The sequence below is a fragment of the Theobroma cacao genome, chromosome 4 (genome assembly GCF_000208745.1).
Source record: "Theobroma cacao cultivar B97-61/B2 chromosome 4, Criollo_cocoa_genome_V2, whole genome shotgun sequence".
In the NCBI taxonomy this organism is placed as follows: domain Eukaryota; kingdom Viridiplantae; phylum Streptophyta; class Magnoliopsida; order Malvales; family Malvaceae; genus Theobroma; species Theobroma cacao.
Window position 1 is genome coordinate 22242735 of NC_030853.1, and position 10070 is coordinate 22252804.

A 10070-nucleotide genomic window follows, 5' to 3' on the forward strand; every position below is an offset into this window, starting at 1 on the left:
AAAAGAAAATCGAAAAAGGATTGCAAAGTAACTGCTGGAGCACATTTTTTCTCCTTGTACTTATCCTTATATCACCCTTTTTGTTGACCAGTGATCTTTTGTTGGCTGCATGTTGTTGTTGTTGTGTGCTCCGGGTTTTGGTCACGGGTTGATCGCTTGAGTCATTTCTTTATTCTCTGGTGCTTTTAGTTGATTCGTGTCCATATGGGACTGCTCCTTTTGATGGCTCGGTTGCTCAGATTCTCTGCTCCCATGATGGAACAGACTCCTCTGATTTTGTGCCTTGTCTGTGTTATGAGTTGATGATTCTGGGTTGATATCTTATGCTCTTGTCTGTGGATGAGTGTTCTGTTTTTCTTCACAACCTTTTCCCTGACAGGAGGTGTACAGGGTTTTTTGTTTCATACAGATCTCATGGTGGGTGTTGGGCTGTGAATTCCATGTGTTGCTCATCGCTGAGCTCCTGATAGGGTGGGGGCTTTTGATATTTTTGGGCCCTGTTTTTTTATCCCTTCAGGTTGTTGAGAGTAGTAATATGCAGCCGCAAGTCTGTCTTTTTCTCCTCTTCCATACTTGCCGCAGCATCTTTTTTATCAGGTGGAATGAATATACTTAGCTGCTTTTAAAAAAAAAAATCTCTCTTACTTATTTTTATTATGGTTTTTGCGCATATATATGTTATTATCTTCAGTCTTTTTTTTTCACTTTCATAAATTTCATTTTTTTCTTATGTTTTACGTATACATAAACCTTATAACAACATGTATAAAATAAATATATTAAATTTAACGCAAAATTTAATAGAATAACTTTTTGTTGTATCACAGATATTAAAATTACAAAAGCAAATGATTAAGGCTTAACATAAAAACAAATCTTAGGCTAAAGCATAGTGGTCCCCTTGAGCTAAAATCCCTGCTCCGACCCTCTATATATAGAAGTGAAGAACTCGCATGGAGTAAAACATAGAACAAACCACGCTACATCGTTTTACAGTGAAGTAACTAAAACAAATCACATTTTATAATCCATTTCACCGACTACTTAATAGTGCAAGGACATGGAGAGTTCCTTGGTACATAAATCGGAGTCGGGCAAGTTCTACATCCCGCTGGAGCAGCTAGTGTTCCTCTACTTGGTGGTGTGGGCACATTGCATACATAATATTTACGTTCCCTGTAGCATGATGTGTGATGTGTCTTACCAGCGCTAGGATTCACAGGAAAGGTATTGCGAGCACCAATATGTTCCACTGCAGCATGTTTTAAGATGGGTCAAATGAAATTCATGAACGGATGAAATTGATCTTCCATTTATCTGATTAAAAACCTTTATGTATATAAAAAAAATACTTATGTATATAAGCAACTTTAAAAGGAATCTCCATTTGGTGAAAGAGACATTAATTAAATTAGCAAGTTATTGTTAGCACTAGTGTGTATCTAAGAAGAGAGAACAAACAATCGAAATCGTCTTACCAATATGAAGTTCTCGAGCTGAAAAAGCGAAGGGAAGGACCAAAACAGAGGACAAGAGGAAACAGATAAAGAGGGAGGCCTTCATTTTGGGGAAGTAATGATGTACTTTCTCATTTCCCCACTTCTATTTATAGACCTTTAGTGCAAGCTTGGGTCCCTCCGGTGCAATATTTTATTTGAAAATTATGACTTTACTAGGAGGTTTCGTTTGGGTATCTTTCCAAAAAAATAAAAAAAGAGAGGTTTCGTTGTGGTGTCAAGGGAACAAGGGACCCGCTTCATAATCACCATACACTCACTCAATGGCACAGGTTAAGGTTATTTATTGTACTATTTTAAAAAATATTTTTTATATATAACATATTATTTTCATCAAATTTAAAATGAGGTGACACATTATTTATAGTTTTTACTATAAATATAATTTTAACCGTAGAAAATATTCAAGATTTAAGTAAAGAATAAAATTGCTCGATGATAAAATAAAGAATTACATAAATAGCGATTTATAATAATCAATTAAACCTAAACTTACTTGATGTGCAAGTAAAATAAATAGCACGTAAGGAAGTATTCTAATCTTTAACTTTTTTGGAATGCAAGCAAAGTAAAAAGAAAATAAAAAAATATTCTGCTCGAGAAATTTCTAGAATTAATAATTACCGCTCAAGTTGACACTCTCTTCAAGTTGGAGCATAGATATTACCCCATATCCTTTAATTCAAATTTAATAGTCAAATATTCCCGTAATATTTTTATTTCGCATGATTCATCTCCCATCAAGACCATATCATCGACATACATGATTAAAGCTATCACCTTCCCTTATTTGTGTTTTATAAACAAAGTATAGTCTGAGTTACTTTGCTTATAACCAAATATTTTCATTATAGAAGAAAACCTCCCAAGCCAAGCTCTAGGTGATTGTTTCAGCTCATATAATGACTTTTTCAATTTACAAACTTTCTTTCTACGCAAAGAACTGTATTTAATTCCTAGTGGTAATTCCGTGTAGACCTCTTCCTCTAAGACTCCGTTTAGGAAAGCATTTTTAACATCAAATTGTTGTAGAGGCCAATCTTGATTTGCTGCTATAGATATGAGAATGCGAATTGTATTGATCTTGGCTACTGGTGCAAAAGTCTCTTGATAATCCATCTCATATGTCTGCGTATACCCCTTTGCAACTAACCTTGTTTTATATTTGTCAATATTGCTGCCTGCATTGAGTTTCACCGTGAATGTATACCCATTTGCATCCAATCATTTTCTTTCCTTCGGATAAGGGAACCAATTTTCAAGTGGCATTCTTTTGCAAATCCTACATTTCTTCATTCATCACCTTGGTCCGGATCTTTCAATACATCCTGCAAACTACTAGGAATAGATACAGTGGATAATTGATTAATAGTGAGTGCATACGATTTAGACAATTTATGAGAGGACGCATAGTTGCTGATTGGGTATTTTACCTTAACTTTAAAATCATATTCATATTGTTTCTTTAAGACTCCCTTATTCGATCTTTGTGGATATTTATAAATTATACTTTCTATAGGAACATGTGTTTCATGAATCCCCTTATTCGATCTTTGTGGATATTTATGAATTATACTTTCTATAGGAACATGTGTATCATGGGACTCATCAAATGTAAAATTTGGGATTTCATGGGACTCATCAGATATTGGATTTGGGATTTCATGAGGGAGAACATTCTGGGTTGATTCTTCAGTTAATAGCGTAGGCATGGGCAATTCTGAAGACTCTATGACGAAAACACCTGATTCACTTGCAAGAAGAACTAATAGGTCACTCTCAATGTCAAGAATACTATCACAACATTGTTGAACATTTTCCCAAAATGTTCATTCACTTCCTCTAACTCTATAAACCCCTCTCCTCCACTACCTTGTTTTAACACATTCTCTTCACTAAAGTTCCCCCTGGAGAGAAGGTATAGAGACTCATCCTGAATAATAAAGCTCTAATTACAACTCATACTGACATTGATTGATGTCTATATATCAAAATTAACGTTTTTTTAATCCAATATTCTAATCAATGAAATTCGAAAAGGATATAACTCAGTATTTATCTAATTTTATTCTATTAACATATCAAAATTCATTGTCTAAAAAGCAAATGGGAACAAATGGTAGTGATATTTTTTGATATGAAATAATTACTTCTCATCGCGTATTGAAAGATTTTATCTATAAAAAGAGAAAATCTAACAAGCAAACCGGTTCAAACTAGAAAGATAGAAAACAATATCTTACAATCCAAACTACAGAACACATGCATCATTTATATGTTATCCTAAATTTGTTAGTATTAGGAGAATTATTGCTTGGGACAACCGCGTGTGTAAACTCCAACACAACAGGGCATGTCGATTGCAAATTAGGCCATCCTTACCCAGGTGGTAGTAAAGGAATATTGCATATATATATATTCATTCTTTTTTACCTTATTGGAGTTTTCTTTGGAGATTTTGTTCCTGCTGTAGCATTATATGAAATATGAAAAAATTGAAAAAAAATTATATAACTTATAATATGTACTCATATCTCATATCAAATTTAATGTATACATTGTCTAAATTTATGCAAGGAGATAAAATGATTAATAAACTAATTTCGTGCTTAGTTAACTCTTCAATTTCCTATTTAATTATATTTGTAGAAGATTCGTTTTAGTGGAATATTTTTGGACGTCCCAAATTAAAATCATGGCAGGGATCTAATTTCCATGGATAACTCCAAAACTTTGGAGGCATGGACCCATGGAATGAGAAAGGAATGGTGAGTGGGCTAGGGTCGTTTCCCAACCAACCGACCCAAGGCAAAAATGAGAAAATGAAGAGCATCAACGGCAGGAGCCCTCCTTTGGTCTAAAGGAGCCGACGGGCTGTCACGTTTCCTCTTTTCTAAAGTCTAAATATAATTTGCTTAAATAAATTTTGGCACAATGAAAGAAAAAAATAATAAATTGATGTTTTTAAACGTTAAAAAATTTTAAATATAATATTTTAAATATTTTTAAATTATTTTAAAAAATCTAATAATTAAATTTTTATATTTTTATTTTGAATTAAATAATTATTANAATAAGTATTTATAATTAATAGTTGACTAACTGTTATTAAAATGTTATATATTATTTTGTATCATATGACGTTGAAATGACATATTAATATGTTTAGCATGATATATTGAATTGATATGATAATATAAATCAAAATATAATTTCATTATTAAATTTAAATTAGTGATTAAATCATTTTGAAATATATATAAAAATGGGATAGTGTTCAGAAATAAAAAAAAACATTTTTTATTTGGATATCTTAAAAAACAAATAATTAGAAAAATGAGACGAGAAAGAGTATAAAATATATCATAATAGATAATGTAAAATTAACAACGAAAAACATGAATTCACATTTTTTATAAAAAGAAGAAAAAAAGGAAAAGAAAGGTTCCATGTTTATAGATAACGTTCGATGGCGACGCTGACAGTGTACTCCTTTTCCCTCTTTTTGGTGCTCGACAGTAATCAACCGTCCACTCTTTGAGAAAAACGTGGTCACATATATTCCAAGGAAAAGACTCGGTATCTACCCATTGCTCCTTTTGGCCAAAGACTTAGACGCGGGTGTAATAATTAACAAGTCAAAGAAGACTACGTAAATCACATTATAATTTATTATAATAATTAAAGACGGATCCATAACTTCAAAAGATTAAAATAAAATATTTAAGTGAGATTTTTTTATTAAAATTTTATTCTTTTAACATTTTGAGATTTAAAATTTTTACTTAAATTTTTATACTCAAATTCATCAAATATTTCTTTAATAATTTCTTATTCATTATTTTTATTTACTTGTAAAAAATTTAACAAGTGCGTCTTTTTAGATTGTATTAAATTTTTAACTTTTTTTTTTAAACTTTGAATAATCCGATCCATATTTTCAATTTGACATGTTCAAATATTTATTATGAAGTACAAAAAATATTTAGTTATTATAATTATCTTATATTTTTTAAATAGTTAATATTAAATCAACAATCTAAATTTCTAATTCAAATCAATTAACCATTACATAAAATAAAGATAATATAATAATATAATATAAACTCTAAATTAAAGTAAAAAAATATGCAAATATTAGAACAATAGTACTTAATTGTTGAATGTTTATTGCAAATCATAAATGAGACTTACGGTTTTATGAAGATTACAGCATAACAAACTTATTAAGTATGTTTTGAAAGAAAATTAAAGTTAAAAGAAAAAAAGAGAAAATGTGAAAAGAAAAATTCAAAACTGGATATTATAAATTGAAAAAAAATAATTGATTTTATATATAAGAAAAAATAGTCATTGGAAATATTAAATACATATTACATTAGTTTATTGGAATAGGAGAAATAGACGAGAAAAAAATAGCTGTTAAACATTATTAAATAGATATTATTGTTAGTTGATTGGAAATGAGGGAAATAGATAAGAATTAATAGCATCATAAATATTGAGAAGTAATAAAAAATACAGATTTATTAAGCACATAATTAGAAAAATGAAAGAATATGTCATTTTATTAATTATCTTTGACTTTTACACATTTTTAATAGTTAATGAAATAATTAGTTAAGAATTAATATGATGTGAAAGTGAGAGAAAATTAATATTTATTAGACATGGGAAAATAAGTAAATATTTTAATAATTATTTTAATTTTTAAATATTTTTAATATAATTAATTATATTATATTATAAAAATATGAGACCTTTCCAAATTTAGAGCTTTGCTTGGGTGGCTTTACCAAGAGCCACCTTGATAATAGCTTTTTTATTCTCAAATATTCACTTTAAAAAGAATAAAACATACTAGTTATAGTTTTGTTAAAATAATTGGAGATGTTGTTTAGATCACAAAATTATTTTAGGAAAATAAATTTGTCAAAAATGCCAAGTATACACTTGAGATCAGAGTTTTTAAACTCTACCAATAAAGTTACATAGTTTTCATATTCATTGTCAATTAATTGATATATTGTTGTTAAATATTTTCATAAATATGTTTTAATGAGATACGTGTCAATCTTTTAATATTGATTATAAAATTTGAAAACTCTGACAACAATTTATAGGATAATTTTCAAAATAAAAAAAAAGAAGAAGTGGAAGTCTATTTGTCATTTAAGTTTTATTAGATAAAACCATTGTAAAATTTCAAAACTATTGAAATGGCTACAAAGCTAAAAATTGGATAAAAACTTTAAGTAATAGCATAACCACATGATTTTGAAAGTAAATTCAATAAAAATGTACTAAATGTTTAATTTTTAATAGTATACCACCTGATTTTGAATGTATATGTCAAACCCTGCTTTGTAAAATAATTATGATGTCATTCATATGCTCGATAGAATGTTTGTATATTGAGGAAGCCCGAAAAATCGACAAAAGACGGTATTGCCCTTAGAGGTGCTGTGAAGTTGATTTATACCTCGAGCTAGTTCAAATGAAAAATTTAAAAGGAATTTGAGAGTTCTGAAACCCAAAATCTACTTAGAATGGTGATTCGGAGTTCGAGGATCAATTTGGAATCAATCAGGAAAATTGACCGGTTATGGGGCAAAATGGTCATTTTGCAATTTCAGGACAAAATGAGAATTTTTAAAAAAATAGATTTTCTTAGCCCCATTTGACATATTTGAGTATGATATGAGTATTGAAGTACAATTGGAAGATTTAGTAGTGAAAACATATGAATTTTCGGTAGTTTTAGAGTAAAGGGGCAAAATGGTAATTTTACCATCCGAGAACGAAATTGAATTTTTCAGAGAATTTAGATCAAATTTGATTAAATGGAGCATGATATGGGTATAAGGAGTGAAAATTATGCATTTTCACAATTTTTCAATTTTTGGGGCAAAAATGTAGTTTTTCACTTTTACAGGGGTAAAAGTGTAATTTTCAAAAATTTACTCCACCAAAACTTTGGAAAAGTCTAGAAATTTCATGGAAGATATGGATAAGTGAAGACGATTGAGTGGTAGAAAAAGAAAGTCAAAAAGATGGCTAGAAAAAAATAAAATAATAAAATATTCAAAAGGTAAATAAAATAATAATATTTTATTAAGCCTATTAAAAGGCTTGAAATTCAAGAATTCTTCATTGGGAGGGTCAGCCAAAACCAGCAGGAGAGAGAGAGAAATAAGAACAAACCTTAGAATGAGAAAATTCAAAGAAAAAGTGTGATTTTTCAAGCTTAGCTTAAGATTTATCATTTCCATGCATTTCTCCTTATTTTCCATGGTTAAATTATGTGTTTTGATGATGGATTCAAATCTGATCATATGGGTTTAGAGAGAGAAAGTTGTTAGATTAATTTGATTTTGAACTATGTTAGTGTTTAGTGTTAGTTTAGCATGTTTATGAGTAAAACAACAAGAAAAATATTCATTTTCTCCATGAATTTCTCTAGGCCGAATCTAGCCAATGGTGTGTGAGGATGAGGTTGACTTTATTTTAAGAGAATTAGATGGAAAAATGATGAATTATGAGGTTGGAAATTTAAAGGGAATTTTTGGTGCAAAAAATTGAAATTTTTACCCACTAAGGGTAAAAGCGTAATTTATGATCCGAACTGATAAATTGGACCACATTCACAGTCATTGAGGTATTGTGGATATAATTGGATAATTGAAATTGAAATGGATGGAATTGGAGTTGAATTGAAGATTTTAGAAATTTACATCGTGTACAGGCGAGTTAGGTCGGACATTGTGATTAAGCGATTATCCAAACATTTCACACTCTATCTAGTGCATACGCATGGATAAGAGCCTGAAATAATGTATATTCATTTGACACAGATTATTGAATTTTTTGTGTCATGTATTGTGGATAGGTGGTGAGCTATCTGATACGGGTAAAAGACTACACCCGAGGATCGAGAATAGGAGTATATCTACTCCTATTACAGTGAGTAAACTTACTATCGTCTTAATTATCTAGAGTAGATTTATTTAATTGTGTGATTTTATGAAAAAATGGTTTAATTGGAAAATTATTGTGTTTTATGGGAAAATGGGATTTTATAAAATAATTTTATAAAATTTTTAAAAATTTAATAATGATTTCAAAAATAGAGTAATTGGAGACCTATACTATGATTGTGTTGTTTATCCATGATTTTACATTAAATGGCTTATGATAAATGTGGGTATGACTGGTTATTTTTATGATTTAAAGAATATGTGAACTGCTTTGATTTGCCTTGAATGTGTTAAGTGAGTTATGTCATACTATTGTGATTTTATTAGTTGGTGGATTATAAAGTGGGCATTGTAGTGACGGGGGTTCCGTGGGCCAGCCTAATTAGAGAGGCACAGTTCCCAATTATTGAGCTTACCTCGATTGGAGAGGCGTGTAGGATAACTCTCGAGGTAGGATTTGAGTACACTTCACGCTAGTCACCACGTGAAATTGAGACTCAGCAAACGCCAAGAAACGGCTGTGTTGTCAGAGGTGAAATGTGTTTGTGTGTGTGACAATAAACAGCTTTGGCGGTTTCGGTAAGATGCCTCCGTGGGGTATCCCCGAGAATGAATTTTTGGCAAAGGCCAAGCTTTTGAAAAGTGCATAATCCATGTTGAGTAATTGGATGAAATCCAATTATTTGTATGGGTTGGGAAGAATTATTTTAATTGTCTCCTATTACTCGGCTTTAAATTATTTTGATGATGTTTGTCTACTCACAGGGATTTTATAATCTCACCCCTTCTTCCTATATATTTTTCAAGCTCAGAATAGACAGTAAACTGTCAATTGCATCGAGAAGTAAATTTCGACGTTGCATTCTAGAAAGCAAGGTTATAGACTTAAACCTTCTCAGTTATTTGGAGGCCCACGTGTCATTGTCATTTAAATTGCATACTCCAGTTTTCTATATCACAGTATGTATAAATTTATTTTGTTTTTATATGCAGAAAATTAATTTTTAATGTTTCAAAAATATATATATTGTTTTACATTAAAATAGATTATTTTAATTAATATTTTTATTTTATTTTATTATTCAACAAAAAAAAGAAAAAAAAGAAAGAGGAATGGAAAAACTGGTACAAAAGTCTTGCAAGGTCTCGAAGGGCATTTGGGAAAATAATGTATGTCGAGGTTTCGCGGTGGTTGTCACGGACTCAATGAGAGTTCCGGGTTGTGACAGTATAAATTCAATACTTAAATGTTTTAAAACTAAAAATTTAGCATTCATTTTTATTGCCTTCAGTTGAGGTTTGCCTCTCGGAATGGAAAAGTTGGTGTAGGAATAAATTTTACTGAGCGCCGAATGGAAATTTTTAAACATTTTAAATATTTAAATATTTTAAAAGCGCCGAATGGAAATTTTTGTAATTCAGGTGTAGGGATGGTTTAGATATGTCCATGGACCGGATTATCCACCTAGACATGTAGGCCCGACCCGCTTTAGACCAGTGCTTGAGATCTACTGTTTGGCAAAATTGTTTATTTTTATTTGATTTTAATAGTAAGGTATAGATATAAATTTAATAA

The 10070-nt window shown here is 30.1% G+C and overlaps 1 long non-coding RNA gene across 1 annotated transcript; it reads right to left on the reverse strand.

Moving 5' to 3' along the window:
- LOC18602134 lies at positions 780 to 1590 on the reverse strand. Its single transcript, XR_001927319.1, has 2 exons — positions 1479 to 1590; positions 780 to 1252 (listed from the first exon to the last, which is right to left on the reverse strand). It is a non-coding gene; the product is annotated as an uncharacterized LOC18602134 (long non-coding RNA).